Here is a 16,987-nt window from a genome sequence, read left to right as displayed (position 1 = left end):
AAGGGGGCAAATAATTTTTCACACAGGGGCAGTGGGTGAAATAAATAAGTACGTCACTGTGTTATTTGTTCACTCAGGTTCTCTTTATCTAATATTAGGTTTTGATTGAAGATAGGGCTGTGGTGGTCATGAACTTTTATCAATTGGTGATTGTCAAGCAAATAACTGCCGGTCTCATATAATTAACATAAACACATTTAGCATCTCCTGGCTTCCACGCATAGCCTACAAGCAACTGATGCAGACCTTTATAACATCTACATTTTAAAAAGTCTAAGAAATCCATGTAATATAGCCTATATCATCACAATAAATCATTATTGATTTTAGACAGGTCTAAAGACACGATAGGAAGAAAATGTAGTCTATTTAAGAAGAACAGAATAGCATACTCTGAGTTGTCCTTATGTTAGGCCCTGATCTTGCTATGCCATATGGCTGTGGGCTACACTAGTTCATTTAGCAGACAATATTTGCTTAGAATTCCATGGCATTATTTTATATTATCCCTTCTTCCGGCTGCATGCCAAAGCACCTCTCAATCACATGGCTCTCAGTCACATGATTGGGTCTTTATCACAGGCTACAAGTGAAGACCACCACATCCAGGACGCAACTGCACGTGTCCTTATCCAATTTCGAGGTGCATATTGAAGATATTGGAAGAACTGTCCACATTTACTTTTCATCAGCCAACAAGATGAGTAGGCCTAACAAACAGCAAAAGCACTATATCTACTATCCCACATAGTACAAAAATTTACCTATTCTATTCTGTGCGAGAAATAATATTCTAAACATAGTCTGGGACAGTTGTGGGATGCGATAGACCCCAAATAAATACAACCACTAGTATACATTTTTTAATATTTTTTTAAGCAATGAGCTTAAACAGATGAACGTTTGGCTTAAAATGTTGAGAAAGTATAAGGCTATTTCTTCACATTGTAAGCACAGCAATGTGCACATGGCAGTAGTCTATAAGGTGTGCAACTATGATTTGAAAAAGTCACACAAAAAAAGCATGCCTGTTTGCCTTAAGCTGGGCTTGTTGTGATCCAAACCTTATCAAAACACATAGACCTATGGGTCAGGCTACATGAGGTGTGCAACTACTAAAAGTAGCAAAAAAAGGAATTGTTTCTTGCCTTACGCTGAGCATCATTCGCAAGTGATAATATATCATTATCATGTACCTGTCTCGAAACAGGGGCAGAAAAGAATAATCATACATGTCATCTATGCACTTAAATAGCGAAGGGACGACACTTTTCTGTGGTTAATTTTCATGCCAGCCAGGTATGCTATACTCCTATTTTAAAGAGAAGCAACGTGCTTAATATTAGGAAAGTTGAGAAATAAATATAGTAGGCCTCACCTATAGAAAGCTGATAAGATCCTCCTCTTTTTAATAGAAGCCATCACTGTTTTCTCACGCAATTGCATAGCCTATAGAAATGTTGCACAACATGAGCTCATGGGCTCTCATGAAGTGTTTGATTAGATTTTCGATGACATTTGCATTGATGTCAGAGTTATTAGAGGGACAATACAGTGTGTGGTACAATACAGTACAGTCCAGTCTTTATTGAAAATATGCAAAAGTTGAGAAAATTAAAAAGGAGGCAAATACTTTTTCACAGAAATGTATCACGTAGCACCAGACTGGGTTTCTGCACTCTTTGTTGCTGGAGGGTTCAGACTGTGTAGTTGTGTCTCACTCTTAGGCGGCACAAATACTTCCCAGCAATGAAAATTGCCACTCTACAAAGGACAAGCACTGGAACAATAAGGGTAAAAAGACCGGTTATGACCGATGAGAAATACTTTCTCTCTCATGGCTGAGTAACAATACACCAGCAACAATATACTATAACATTTGCTCAAAACATCCCCAGTATTTCCCCTCCAGTATTTCCTGTTGGCTGGACAGCATACTGCACAATACAGTAGCCTCCATTCCCTGAGTCAGCTACAGGGCTCCCTATAGGCAGCTCTGGTCTGGTCTTGCCTCTCACCTGCCTCTGACTGACACTTATTACTTATTTGTAAACCTCTGATGCACATTTTCAGGTCTGCTGGAGCGTCAACAGCAGCCAAGACAGGACAATACCCATGATCCTCGCTGGCTCCATGGGAGCGTTTCATCTCTCAGTCAGCGTGCTGGTGCCGCCCACACACCAAACCGTTATGCACACATCAAGACGACAGCAACGCCATATGTTCCCATCTTTCCTTTTTTCCATTTGAAAAGGTCCCCTTTCACTTCATCTTCAGGTGCTGTGTGTGTGGCAAAGGGGAAATTATGACAGTTAATCAACATACTGTATATTTCCAAGCATGACTGTTGGGTGCCATCTAAAGCACCTTCCACTGATATGATTGGCAGGGGGCTTTCTGTGCATTCTGTAACAGGGTGCTGAGCTTTACAGAATTTGATTTTTTATTTTATTTAACTTTCTTTAACTAGGCAAGTCAGTTAAGAACAAATTCTAATTTACAATGACGGCCTACCCCAGCCAAACCCGGACGACGCTGGGCCAAACGGGCGGATGTGATACAGCCTGGACAGTAGTAACTCTCCTGGGGAGAGAAGCACTTAACGCCCCTATACTGTTACAGGGCACATGCGTCACATCATGAATCACAGACCTGTAGGAGAAATGACAGAGTGCTATTTACTCTGACTCTGTCCTTTGCCTAGTTACTCACGCAGCAAGGTCCTTTCAAGTTGAGGACTGCAGAGATCCTTCACTTTCTTTTGTGTTTTATGTGTGCTTGTGTAAATACTATATTTCCATGTGCATGTCCATGATCATGCAATGACCCCTGGACAGACAGTGAGGGTGGTGATAGGGGCAGAGATTAGATTATAACTCTCTGGGATGCAAATTAACTGAGGGAGGATGAAGGAGGAGAGAGAGAGAGAGAGAGAGAGAGAGAGATGTTAAGGAGAAAGAGAAGGTCATATTCACACAAGGGGATCTTCAGCAAAGTTACTGAGCAGAAATCTTTCCCCCGGAGAGCAAAGAATCCCTTGTTCGTGTAACAGCAGCTAATCCTGTGGCTTCTGCTTCAGACAACATATGAGGAATGCACCCATAGCACACACTGAAACACACAGAAACACACGCTGAAACACACACACAAACACAAGGAAACACACACACTCTAGTGTGTACACACTAGCTACCCTCCTCTCTCTCTCACTCCCTCACTCGCTTCAACTCTCTGGCTCTCTCCTTCTCTCTCTCTCTCTCTCTCTCTCTCTCTCTCTCACTCCCTCACTTCAACTCTCTAGCTCTCTCCTTCTCTCTCTCACTCACACTCTCGCTGAGCTCTAACCGCTTGGATACAGTGCAGAGGACTTGGGAAGAGTGCTCTTTTCTTATTCTGCGTTTCCTTCCCTCCTCTCTCCCTCGTGAGCTGTTGATTTAGATCAATTCATTGGGATGAGGATGCGTTTGTGTTAAGCTGCAACAAAGGAAGAGTGCACAAGGAGCAACAGTGGAGTAATTGCCTGCACGGAGAAACAGGAGACACCCCCTCCTTTACAGGCTCAACAAGGGTGAGTAGAGAATGCTGGTGTTAATCACTAGGAGTTCCCTCTTTCTTTCTCTCTTTTTGCTTTGTATGGACTTGTTTTTGTGGACCTTAGCAAGGCGTTTCAAAGTTTGTATTGACATCCTTACATTGTCCTTTTCATAGTCCTGCAGGAGGACACAGACAGAGGCGTAACTTGTATGGCTTTGTTCGATACAGTTATGAAGCCAAACAATACACTGGTTTCATATCATTGAGGGATGCCTGCCTCTTTTGTTGGGGGGAGTGAAGTTTCACTCTGGGTTGGGTACACGGTGTGCTCTCTGTTTCTCTCTCATTCTCTGATATCCAGGTGGAGTGCTTTCTCTTCCGTGGGTAGCAGAGTAAGCTCAGTGTGAGAGACGCGAGGGCGGCTAGCTAGCTCTGTGTCTCAGCTCTCCCTTTAAATGTGAGGCAATTAAGGCCGATTGGCAGTGGCTGTTGGTGGGTAACTTGGAAACAGGCGCGTGGGGGAGCTTGGAGGCACATGAGAGGATTTAGAGAGGAGAGGGAGAATCCATTTGTACATCACATAAAGCCGTCTTCTCACTGACTAATGATTAGAATTCACACTCGTGTGTGGCGAAATGACTTAAAAAGCTTATGGGCTTCCGTTGCCAGTTTTTGTTGGAGTTATTAAACGTGGCCAGAGGCATCTTGTGTGGGTCTGCGTGAGTATGCATGTGTGCCGGTGTCTGCGTATGTGGGTGACACTGTGTCCCTTTGGAGTGTTTTAAGGTAATGAGACCATTAGAGCTAATGCACATTAACACACAGTGCTGAGCCTTCACTTCGAATGACTGCAAAGTAGGAAAGGATTCAGGCAGGGCACTGAGAGCATGTAGCATATTCTCTCACACAACAACGCATTTGAGGAATGCATTTTACGCATGCTTGCAGAGTGGCTTTACACTGCAGCTCGCCTGTGGGTCCTTCTCTGAGAACACTGTTCTCTGAGTCAATTAACAGGTCTGTGTTATTAGGAATGTACTCATTTCATTTAAACAAGGGACAGGATATACAGGATCACACACACTCAAGTTGGAACACGGGACAGTATTTCTTAGTGTGAACACATGGGTGGAGGTGCAACGGCACAGTCTAGACTCCTAGTGTACATAGTTTATACTCTCTTATTGTCAGCACACTTTTCCCACCATGTGTGCGCACATACAGATGTTTTGGACTGCTAAAGGCAGTCATCTCCATGTGATTAAACCAATTCTGACCATTAGCCATTATCTCCAACTAAAGTACCGCATGTGACCTTGTCACTCTGTCAGACACACACTGTTCTGTTCTGCAGGGCCCTGTAAGAGGACAGCCCTGAGGACTTATCTGAGGGGGTATTCAGCCCAGAGGAGGCTGGTGGGATGAGCTATAGGAGGACAGGCTCATTGTAATGGCTGGAATGGAATTAATGGAATCATCATCAGTTCCTCTTGTCATGCTAGTCATTGCATACCTAACGGCAGTCAAGAAATTTCCGGCAGTCATTTATACGTCATCGGAGTGCGCAGCTGAACGTTGTACGCTGGAAAACACTTGGTGTGTTATTTTTTTAATTAAAACAAAACCGCTAATCATTAAATACAAATACCGAATACTGAATTCCATGACGCGGTTAGCTTTTAACAGCTAGGACCGCTATTTCTTGCCGCTTAACAGACAGGTTGAAGCAGTCTTGACTGAGACGCTAAGCTGCTAGCCATCAAGCTAACAAAGTTGGTACCAGATGAGTTTTGCAATGGAGCCCTCTTTGTCTAGAGAAATAAATGAACGGTTCCAGCGCTGTAGGAGCTGTATCTACTACACTTTGTTCAAGGACAAACCGGATCGCTCGGAGATCCAATGCGGCAATTGTTTACTTGCCGAGGATTATAGGCTTGAGGTGGCTTACTTGATCACGCAGGTCGCCAGCCTACTTAAGAAACTGGGGAAAACGCAGTGTGGAATGTTTACATTTTATAGTCTGGTGGCTGGACGGCGTTCGTTCTTGTTGGATCCATCTCCGCCTTGTCATTTGTCGTTATCCGACTGGCCAGTGTTGCCCGGAGCTCCCCTATTTGATAGCATAATCGAAGGAGCACAGCAAGAGAAGCAAGGCAATCAACGATGGTTGCATGTCACGAGCCGTGGAAGCCAAAGACAGCGGCCTCCCATAAAGCAGTCTACACTCCCAACAAGAAGCCCGGAGCTGATTCAAACAACAAATAGTTTTGCCGTCCTGGAGCCTGATCTTCCTGCACCTTCGTCGCTGAGGGTGCCTGTGTCTGCGGCCGCAGTGCCTACTGCTATGATTTCTAAGTCAACATCGGCAACCTTCCGTCCCTGCTCTGGATCGAGCGGGGCTTTTCCATCTGTCAGAGGCCTGCACCAGGCGCCCAGAGCAACAGGCTCAAGTTATCCTGTCTCTCACCTGTCCATAAAGGGTTCTCCCAATCCTGTGAAGCATGGGAGTGGGCGGATTTCCTTGTCATTCTCATCAGCCATGATTTTGGGCAGCTCCATGGTAAGAAATGTGACCGTTCCTGGAGCAAAAACAATGTCCTACCCCGGAACTTGAGTAAATGGCATTACTAAGCTGCTCCCAAATGTACTATATCAGGAGATGGAAATTGATTCTATCGTAGTCCATGTGGGTTTTAATGATGTTATGAAGGGCAGCTCTGAACAGTTGAAACTGGATTTTAAAAGCTGATTGACTCTCTGCTAGACACTAACAAAAGACCCATCATGTCTGGCCCTGTGCCCTCTCTGAATCGTGGCATTGAAAGCTTTAGCAGGATTATTTCTCTTCACAACTGGCTACGTGATTGTTGCAGCTCAATGGGTGTAACTTTTGTTGACAATTATTATACTTTTTTGGAAACAAAAAACACTTTATAAGGAGGATGGGATCCACGTAAATCATTTGGGTTCCTGGATCCTTTCACAGCAGTATAAGGCTGTGTTGAGAAACTGGCCTATCAATGACTCAAGCCCAGCTCAGCTAATCCCTACCATTGTGACGCAGAGTTAGCATAATGCTTCAGCAAATGTACATTACACCAGAGGCGATGGTAGACACAATGTAAGTAACCTAATTTATGTCCCTCTCACTGTCCTGAATGCCTCTGCTGATCCTACAACTATTGTATGGATAAATCATGTGCCTATGAACCAGATTTATACTGTCCACTGTGTGCAGCTCACCCTGCACTAACATAAATAACATGAGCATATCTACTTCTGCTAAGCACCCCAGTAAAGCAATACAAATAAGTAAGCACCTTAGTAGAAAAGTGCTCAAAATAGCCACATTAACATATGAAACAACGGTCATGAAATCAATCATTTGTTAGTGACATTCATATTCTGACTATCTCTGAAACTTACTTAGATAATACATTTGATGATACAGTGGTAGCATTACAAGGTTATAACATTTACAGAAAAGATAGAAATGCCAATGGTGGAGGTGTTGCTGTTTATATTCAGAACCACATTCCTGTAAAGATTAGAGAGGATCTCATGTTAAATACTGTTGAAGTAATATGGCAACAGGTTCATTTCCCTCCCCTAAAGCCCATTCTGGTGGGAAGCTGCTATAGACCACCAAGTGCTAACAGTCAGTATCTAGATAACATGTGAAACGCTTGATAATGTATGTGACATCAACAGAGAGGTATATTTGCTGGGTGATTTAAATATTGACTGGCTTTCATCAAGCTGCCCACTCAAGAAAAACCTGTAAACTGTAAGTAGTGCTTGCAACCTGGTTCAGGTTATCGGTCAACCTACCAGGGTAGTTAAAACAGCACAGGAATGAAATCATCACCTTGTACTGATCACACCTTTACTAATGCTGCAGACATTTGCTTGAAAGCAGTATCCAGAGCCATCAGATGTAGTGATCACAATATAGTAGCCATATCTTGGAAAACCAAAGTTCCAAAGTCTGGTTCTAATATAGTGTATAAGAGGTCATATAATAAGTTTTGTAGTGATTACTATGTTGTTGATGTAGAGTTGAAGTCGGAAGTTTACATACACCTTAGCCAAATACATTTAAACTCAGTTTTTCACAATTCCTGACATTTAATCGTAGTAAACATTCCCTGTCTTAGGTCAGTAAGGTTCACCACTTTATTTTAAGAATGTGAAATGTCAGAATAACAGTAGAGAGAATGAATTATTTCAGCTTTTATTTTTTTCAGCACATTCCCAGTGGGTCAGAAGTTTACATACACTCAATTAGTATTTGGTACCATTGCCTTTAAATTGTTTAACTTGGGACAAATGTTGTTTCGGGTAGCCTTCCACAAGCTTCCCACAATGACTTTGGAGAATTTTGGCCCATTCCTCCTGACAGAGCTGGTGTAACTGAGAAGGTTTGTAGGCCTCCTTGTTCGCACACGCTTTTTCACTTCTGCCCACAAGTTTTTGTATGGGCTTTGTGATGGCCACTCCAATACCTTAACTTTGTTGTCCTTAAGCCATTTTGCCACAACTTTGGAAGTATGCTTGGGGTCATTGTCCATTTGGAAGACCCATTTGCGACCAAGCTTTAACTTCCTGACTGATTGAGATGTTGCTTCAATATATCCACATAATTTTCCTACCTCATGATGCCATCTATTTTGGGAAGTGCACCAGTCCCTCCTGCAGCAAAGCACCCCCACAACATGATGCTGCCACCCCCATGCTTCACGGTTTGAATGGTGTTCTTCGGCATTTTTCCAAAAAGTACAATCTTTGTCCCCATGTGTAGTTGCAAACTGTAGTCTGGCTTTTTTATGGCGGTTTTGGAGCTGTGGCTTCTTCCTTGCTGAGCGGCCTTTCAGGTTATGTCGATATAGGACTCGTTTTACTGTGGATATAGATACTTTTGTACCTGTTTCCTCCAGCATCTTCACAAGGTCCTTAGCTGTTGTTCTGAGATTGATTTGAACTTTTCGCACCAAAGTACATTCATCTCTAGGAGACAGAACCCATCTCCTTCCTGAGCAGTATGACGGCTGCGTGGTCCCATGGTGTTTATACTTGCATACTGTTGTTTGTACAGTCGAACGTGGTACTTTCAGGCATTTGGAAATTGCTCCCAAGGATGAACCAGACTTGTGGAGGTCTACAATTTTTTTTTCTGAGGTCATGGCTGATTTCTTTTGATTTTCCCATGATGTCAAGCAAAGAAGCACTGAGTTTGAAGGCAGGTCTTGAAATACATCCACAGGTACACCTCCAATTGACTCAAATGATGTCAATTAGCCTATCAGAAGCTTCTAATTTTCCAAGCTGTTTAAAGGCACAGTCAATTTAGTATATGTAAACTTCTGACCAATTGGGATTGTGATACAGTGAATTATAAGTGAAATAATCTGTCTGTAAACAATTGTTGGAAAAATTACTTGTGTCATGCACAAAGTCGATGTCCTAACCTACTTGCCTAAACTATAGACATTTGTGAAGTGGTTGAAAAATGAGTTTTAATGACTCCAACGTAAGTATATGTAAACTTCTGACTTCAACTGTAAATAATATTTGTTGGTCAGTGGTGTGTTATGAGGAACAGACACTGCACTTGACACATTTATGAAATTGCTTATTCCAGTTACAAATAAGCGTGCACCTATTAAGAAAATGTCTGTAAAAACGGTTAAATCCCCATGGACTGATGAGAAATTGAAAAGTGTTATGGTTGAGAGGGATGAGGCAAAAGGTATGGTAAATAAGTCTGGCTGCACAACCGATTGGCAAACATATTGCAAATTGAGAAATCACGTGACTAAACTGAATAAAAAGAAGAAGAAACTACACTACGAAACAAAGATAAATGACATAAAGAATGATAGTAAAAAGCTTTGCACCACCTTAAATGAAATGTTGGGGAAAAAAGCAAACTCAGCTCCATCATTCATTGAATCAGATGGCTCATTCGTCACAAAGCCAACTGATATTGGCCAGATTAGAAAATGTAGGCATAACATGCCAGCAACAAACACTGACACTACACATCTAAGTATATCTGACCATATTATGTAAGACAAGCATTGTAATTTTGAATTCCGTAAAGTGAGTGTGGAAGAGGTGAAAAAAGTATTGTTGTCTATCAACCAAGACAAGCCACTGTGGGTCTGACAACTTGGATGGAAAATTACTGAGGGTAATAGTGAACGATATTGCCACTCCTATTTGCCATATTTTCAATTTAAGCCTACTAGAAAGTGTGTGCCCCAGGACTTGGAGGGAAGCAAACGTAATTCTGCTATCTAAGAATGGTAAAGCTCCCTTTATTGGTTCAAATAGGAGACCAATCAGCCTGTTACCAACCCTTGGTAAACTTTTGGAAAAATGTGTGCTTGACCAGATACAATGCTATTTTACAGTAAACTAATTGACACATTTTTTTCAGAATGCTTATAGGGAAGGACATTCAACAAGCACAGCACTTACACAAATGACTGATGATTGGCTGAGAGAAATTGATGATACAAAGATGGTGGGGGCTGTTTTGTTAGAATATGTGTTGTGGCTTTACACCCCCTGCTATATTGTGGATAAAGATTTACCTGTCTAACAGAACACAGAGAGTGTTCTTTAATGGAAGCCTCTCCAGCATAATCCAGGTAGAATCAGGAATTCCCCAGGGCAGCTGTCTAGGCCCATTCGTTTTTTTAAATCTCTACTAATCTTTACTAGTGTGTCCATGTATGTGGATGACCCAACACTATACATGTCAGCTACTACAGTGACTGAAAAGATTGCAATACTTAACCTCTCTAGGGGGTGTGGGATGGTAGCGTCCCACCTGGACAACATCCAGTGAAATTGCAGAGCGCCAAATTAAAAAACAGAAATACTCATTATAAAAATTAATTAAACATACAAGTGTTATACATTGGTTTAAAGATTAACTTCTTGTTAATCCAATTACGGTGTCAGATTTAAAAAAGACTTTACGGCGAAAGCATACCATGCGATTATCTGAGAACAGCGCCCAGCAGACAAATCATTACAAACAGTTACGAGCCAAGTAGAGGAGTTACACAAGTCAGAAATAGCGATAAAATTAATCACTTACCTTTGATGATCTTCCTTTGATGTTGCACTCACAAGACTCCCATTTACTCAATAAATGTTCATTTTGTTCGATAAAGTCCCTCTTTATATCCAAAAACCTCCGTTTTGTTTGCACGTTTTGTTCAGTAATCCACAGGCTCAAAGGCAGTCACAACAGGCAGACGAAAAATCCGAAAAGTATCAGTAAAGTTCATAGAAACATGTCAAACGATGTTTATAATCAGTCCTCACGTTGTTTTTAGTCATAATAATCAATAATATTTCAACCAGACAAAAGCTTCGTCAATATAAAAGGAAAACAAGAAAGGTGCGCTCTCGGTCGTGCGCATGAAAAACCTCTGGGACACTGCAGTGTCCACTCATTCAGAGTGGTCTTACTCCCTCATTTATGAGAATACAAGCCTGAAACAATTTCTAAAGACTGTTGATATCTAGTGGAAGCCATAGGAAGTGCAATTTGAGTCCTAAGTCAATGGAATCTGTATAGGCAGTCAATGGAAAACTACAAACATAAAAGAATCCCACTTTCTGGATGGATTTTTCTCAGGTTTTTGCCTGCCATTTCAGTTCTGTTATACTCACAGACATTATTTTAACAGTTTTAGAAACTTTTTGAGTGTTTTCTATCCACATCTACTAATTATATGCATATCCTAGTTTACTTTGGGCATGCTTTTCATCCGGAGGTGAAAATAGTGCCCCTACTCTAGTGAGGTTAACAAACAGTTGCAGTTTGTTTCAGAGTGGGTGGCAAGGAATAAGTTAGTCCTAAGTATTTCTAAAACTTAAAGCATTGTATTTGGGACAAATTAAAACTTGTAATAAATAACGTGGAAATTGAGCAAGTTGAAGTGACTAAACTGCTTGGAATAACAGTGGTCAAAACATATTGATACAACAGTAGCTAAGATGGGGAGAAGTATGTCCACAATAAAGCGCTGCTCTACCTTCTTAACAGCACTATGAACAAGGCAGATCCTACAGGTCCTAGTTTTGTCGCACCTGGACTACTGTTCAGTCGTGTGGTCAGGTGCCACAAAAGGGACTTAGGAAAATTGCAGGGCAGCACAGCTGGCCCTTGGATGTACACAGAGAGCTAATATTCATAATATGCATGTCAATCTCTCCTGGCTCAAAGTGGAGGAGAGATTGCCTTCATCACTACTTGTATTTATGAGAGGTATTGACATGTTGAATGTACCGAGCTCTCTGTTTGAACTAGTGCATACCAAACAGGACATGCCACCAGAGGTCTCTTCACAGTCCCCAAGTCCAGAACAGACTATGGAAGGCTCACAGTACCATGACTACATGAAACTCTATTCCACATCAAGTAACTGATGCAAGCAGTAAAATTTTATTTAAAAAACAGATTAAAAAAATACCGCTTATGGAACAGCAACAGGGACTGTGAAGGAACACAAACATAGCCACAGACACATGCATACACACACACACACACACGATAACATACACACATGTACACATGGAATTTGTAATGTAGATATGTGGTAGTGGTGGAGTAGGGCCCTGTGGGCACACAGTGTGTTGTGAAAACTGTGAATGTATTGTAATGTTTAAAAAATTGTATAAACTGCCTTAATTAATTTTGCTGGACCCCAGGAAGATTAGCCCAAAATATTCTTCCAGGCACCTTTACTTCTGTTAAGTTCTAAATATCAGAGTAAAAACTCAATGGATGCTATGAAAGGTCAACCAAGTTTATTCTTCCCAGAGGGTCAATACAGCTGCATTAGACAAAAAAACGTTTCACACAAGCACTGATATTTAACCCTTCCTCCTAGGCTGAGTCTCCTTCTACACATCTGTACAAACATTGTATCTTTACTGCTAGGCAGGACACTAAGTGATACGGGCCATAAACTTTTCTTTCTCCCTTAACGTGACCTGACCTGATCTCGACCCCCTTGATCACTAATCCATGGCTCTCTCCCCTTATCAGTGCCTGCCACATGTGATTGCTTTCCTTACACTCAGTACATTCCAAGTTTAATTGCACATACTATACAGTGGGGGAAAAAGTATTTGATCCCCTGCTGATTTTGTGCATTTGCCCACTTACAAAGAAATGATCAGTCTATAATTTTAATGGTAGGTTTATTTGAACAGTGAGAGACAGAATAACAACAAAGAAATCCAGAAAAACGCATGTCAAAAATTTTATAAAATGATTTGCATTTTATTGAGGTGTCACGGGTGTCATTGTGTAGAGAGGACCAAGGCGCAGCGGGTTGCGTGCTCATCATATTAATTTATTAAATAAATGTGAACACGGGAAAAACAATAAACAACAGAATGACAGAAGACAGTTTAACAGGCTATTCTTACAACAGCAGTGCTAAAGACAACTACCCACATTATCAACCCCAAACACATACCTATATATAGGACTCTCAATCAGAGGAAAATAGAAACACCTGCCTCCAATTGAGAGTCCACACCCAAACCTAAACATAGAAAAACTAAACTAGACAGAACTTAGAAAATACAACCTAGAACATACCCAACACCCAGAACTAACAAATCACACACCCTAAACACAACCAACCACCCCGAACCAACCAAAACAAATACCCTCTGCCACGTCCTGACCAAACTACAATACAAATAATACCTAAACTGGTCAGGACGTGACATGAGGGAAATAAGTATTTGACCCCTCTGCAAAACATGACTTAGTACTTGGTGGAAAAACCCTTGTTGGCAATCACAGAGGTCAGAAGTTTATTGTAGTTGGCCACCAGGTTTGCACACATCTCAGGAGGGATTTTGTCCCACTCCTCTTTGCAGATCTTCTCCAAGTCATTAAGGTTTCGAAGCTGACGTTTGGCAACTCGAACCTTCAGCTCCCTCTACAGACTTTCTATGGGATTAGGGTCTGGAGACTGGCTAGGCCACTCCAGGACCTTAATGTGCTTCTTCTTGAGCCACTCCTTTGTTGCCTTGGCTGTGAGTGTTGGGTCATTGTCATGCTGGAATACCCATCCACGACCCATTTTCAATGCCCTGGCTGAGGGAAGGATGTTCTCACCCAAGATTTGACGGTACATGGCCCCGTCCATTGTCCCTTTGATGCGGTGAAGTTGTCCTGTCCCCTTAGCAGAAAAACACCCCCAAAGCATAATGTTTCCACCTCCATGTTTGACGGTGGAGATGGTGTTCTTGGGGTCATAGGCAGCATTCCTCCTCCTCCATACACGGCAAGTTGAGTTGATGCCAAAGAGCTACATTTTGGTCTCATCTGACCACAACACCTTCACCAGTTGTCCTCTGAATCATTCAGATGTTCATTGGCAAATTTCAGACGGGCATGTATATGTATTCTTGAGCAGGGGGACCTTGCGGGCGCTGCAGGATTTCAGTCCTTCAGTGCGTAGTGTGTTACCAATTGTTTTCTTGGTGACTATGGTCCCAGCTGCCTTGAGATCATTGACTAGATCCTCCCATGTAGTTCTGGGCTGATTCCTCACCGTTCTCATGATCATTGCAACCCCACAAGGTGAGATCTTGCATGGAGCCCCAGGCCGAGGGATATTGACAGTTCATTTGTGTTTCTTCCATTTGCGAATAAACGCACCAAATGTTGTCACCTTCTCACCAAGCTGCTTGGCGATGGTCTTGTAGCCCATTCCAGCCTTGTAGCCCATTCCAGCCTTGTGTAGGTGTACAATCTTGTCCCTGACATCCTTGGAGAGCTCTTTGGTCTTGCCCATGGTGGAGAGTTTGGAATCTGATTCATTGATTGCTTCTGTGGCCAGATGTCTTTTTTACAGGTAACAAGCTGCAGTTAGAAGCACTCCCTTTAGGAGTGTGCTCCTAATCTCAGCTCGTTACCTGTATAAAAGACACCTGGGAGCCAGAAATCTATCTGATTGGGAGGGGGTCAAATACTTATTTTCCTCATTAAAATGCAAATCAATTTATAACATTTTTGATATGCGTTTTTCTGGATATTTTTGTTGTTATTCTGTCTGTCACTGTTCAAATAAACCTACCATTAAAATTATAGACTGATCCTTTCTTCACCAGTGGGCAAACATACAAAATCAGCAGGGGATCAAATACTTTTTTCCCCCACTGTATACCTTCCTCCTACAGATAACCATTAACTTCTGGTGTAGACCCTCTAACCCTAAGCACTCAATATTTCAATAGGATACCTGATCATTTTGTTATTTAATTTTTTATTTAACCTTTCTTTAACTAGGCAAGTCAGTTAAGAACAAATTCTTATTTACAATGGCGGCCTGGGAACAGCGGGTTAACTGCCTTGTTCAGGGTCAGACCAACAGATTTTTAACTTGTCAGCTCGGGGATTCGTTCTAGCAACCTTTCGGCTACTGGCCAAACGCTTTAACCCTTTCCCAAGTTTAGGAGTTAGTACCCAGAATCCATCACTTCTAAGAGTGCATGTTGTTGGTTTTAAGTCGTTCCCTGTCTTTTCTTAGCTAATTATCTCAATGGTTTCTTTATAGACTTCATGCTTTCTGTGTTTATGTAGTGGTAGACTTATGGTGTTGATAACCTGTCTGTGTTGATATAGCCCTATTATATTGTAGAGGTGGCCTGTCATATCGGAGGCACGGCTTTTCAGAGAGTTCGTTTTTGGTCACCTTTTAGCGTAAATGTAAGGTGTCTAGGTGTAGCAGGTAAGGCGGAGTCAGGCGCAGGACACAGAGATGAGTAATTCATGTAACTTCACTCAAAACAACAAATATTCCACGAAGGAAAATAGTCAAGCTCACAAATACAGACCAACTTACAATGAACAAACACACACAAAACCCTGGGGTGAACCAGAGGGTTAAATAAGGAACATAATTATGGGAATGGAAACCAGGTGTGTACAATGAAGACAAAACAAATGGAAAATGAAAAGTGTATCGGTGGTGGCTAGAAAACCGGTGACGTCGACTGCCGAACGCCGCCCGAACAAGAAGAGGGACCAACTTCGGCGGAAGTCGTGACAGTAAATGTCATTCATGTTCATCATTTTAAGTTTGTACACTGCAATATTTAATATTAACTTTGCTGATTACATACATTAATAAAGTGGTAACTATTTCAACTTTGGGATTTGCATAGGCTCTTGAGGAGTTTTTACACCTTTGTTAGCCTCATTGAAGGTACAAAACTGTCAGTGTTCAACCTAAACATGTGATGACAATAAAACAGAACATATGAACAGGAATAACATTTAATCTAACGGGTGGCCAAAAAATATATATTTTAAATCCACGCCCCTACTAAGCCACACATCCACTCCAGGTTTCCTCCAGGAACCTGTTGCTACATTAAACCATTAAAGGTTCCACCAAGAACCCCTCAACTAACCAAAGGTGCAAATTTGAACCATTGACTAGGAACTCCAGGGTTCCTCAAGTCACCACTAATTCTAAGAATGCACAATGGCTTTAAAGGGTTTGTACATGCAGATGTCTGTTTCCAAAGTCATTGAACTCATCATGGTTCTTAATATACTGAATATTCATCAGCCTTATCTAGTTATAAAGTTATAGTTATATATCTATTTCTGCATTGAGTTCATATGGAGTTCCCCATCTCTGGGCTGAGTCTCTCTCTCTTTCACTCTGACTGACAGAGGCAGGCAGACAGCCTCAGTCTCATACAGTCAGCAGCCGGTTGGTTCCTTGATAAGACTCTGGCTTTGCTTTTGATGCTCCCCCTTATCCAATTCCACTCAACAGATTAATATCTCTAGCAGGAGCCTAACAGGAGTTCATGTAGAATATACTCTCATCTCATCTGATCGCTCATCAGCTGTATTGTATGTATCTGCTGGGGTTGTGGCCCCACAGGGCCCCATATTCAAAAGCTGTAATCATTAGACGCCAGAGGCACTATGCCAGCTGTTACACTGTCAAGTGTAATGTCTTATAGGACTACATGAAGCTTTATGCCCCGTTTACTGCACAACTGTGTCTGCTCAATGGATAAAACAAAGCACATTGGAAGCTGTTCTCTGTTGTTGTTTACTCCCAATAAAACAACACTTAGTTCATTATACCGAATTGTCAAAAGTGTTGTTTTGTTTGTACTCACCCTTTACAATGATGTCATTCCAGCAGTATTCACATTAACATTACTAGTGGATGGTGTTTTTTGGGATAAGTCTTATTCAACCGACATAAGGGCATTCTCTCTCTAGTGTTGTGTATCTAAACCTTGCTGAATTTAAAAGCAGGAATAATAAAATAAAGAACATGATGTTGAAATTCAGAGACATTTTCAGCCACTGGCTGTTTTGAATACTAATGTGCTGTGTGCTTGTGTGCTGTCGCTCTGTGTATAGAAGTACATC

At 41.7% G+C, this 16,987-nt stretch overlaps 1 protein-coding gene across 2 annotated transcripts in view; it reads left to right on the top strand.

Annotated features, from left to right (window-relative positions):
* The first annotated feature begins 3,277 nt into the window (after nt 1–3,277).
* The window catches only part of shisal1b (shisa like 1b), a 67,969-nt gene continuing 54,259 nt past the window's right edge, over nt 3,278–16,987 (top strand). For both annotated transcript variants that reach the window (XR_006757007.1, XM_014124478.2), the window contains exon 1: nt 3,278–3,568. The gene's annotated coding sequence lies outside the window, so the exon portion shown is untranslated. The remainder of the gene's footprint in view (nt 3,569–16,987) is intronic.

This window comes from Salmo salar, chromosome ssa10 (assembly GCF_905237065.1).
Source record: "Salmo salar chromosome ssa10, Ssal_v3.1, whole genome shotgun sequence".
Classification (NCBI taxonomy): domain Eukaryota; kingdom Metazoa; phylum Chordata; class Actinopteri; order Salmoniformes; family Salmonidae; genus Salmo; species Salmo salar.
Note: the sequence above shows the minus strand (reverse complement) of the source record. Positions and strands in the feature narration are given on the sequence as shown.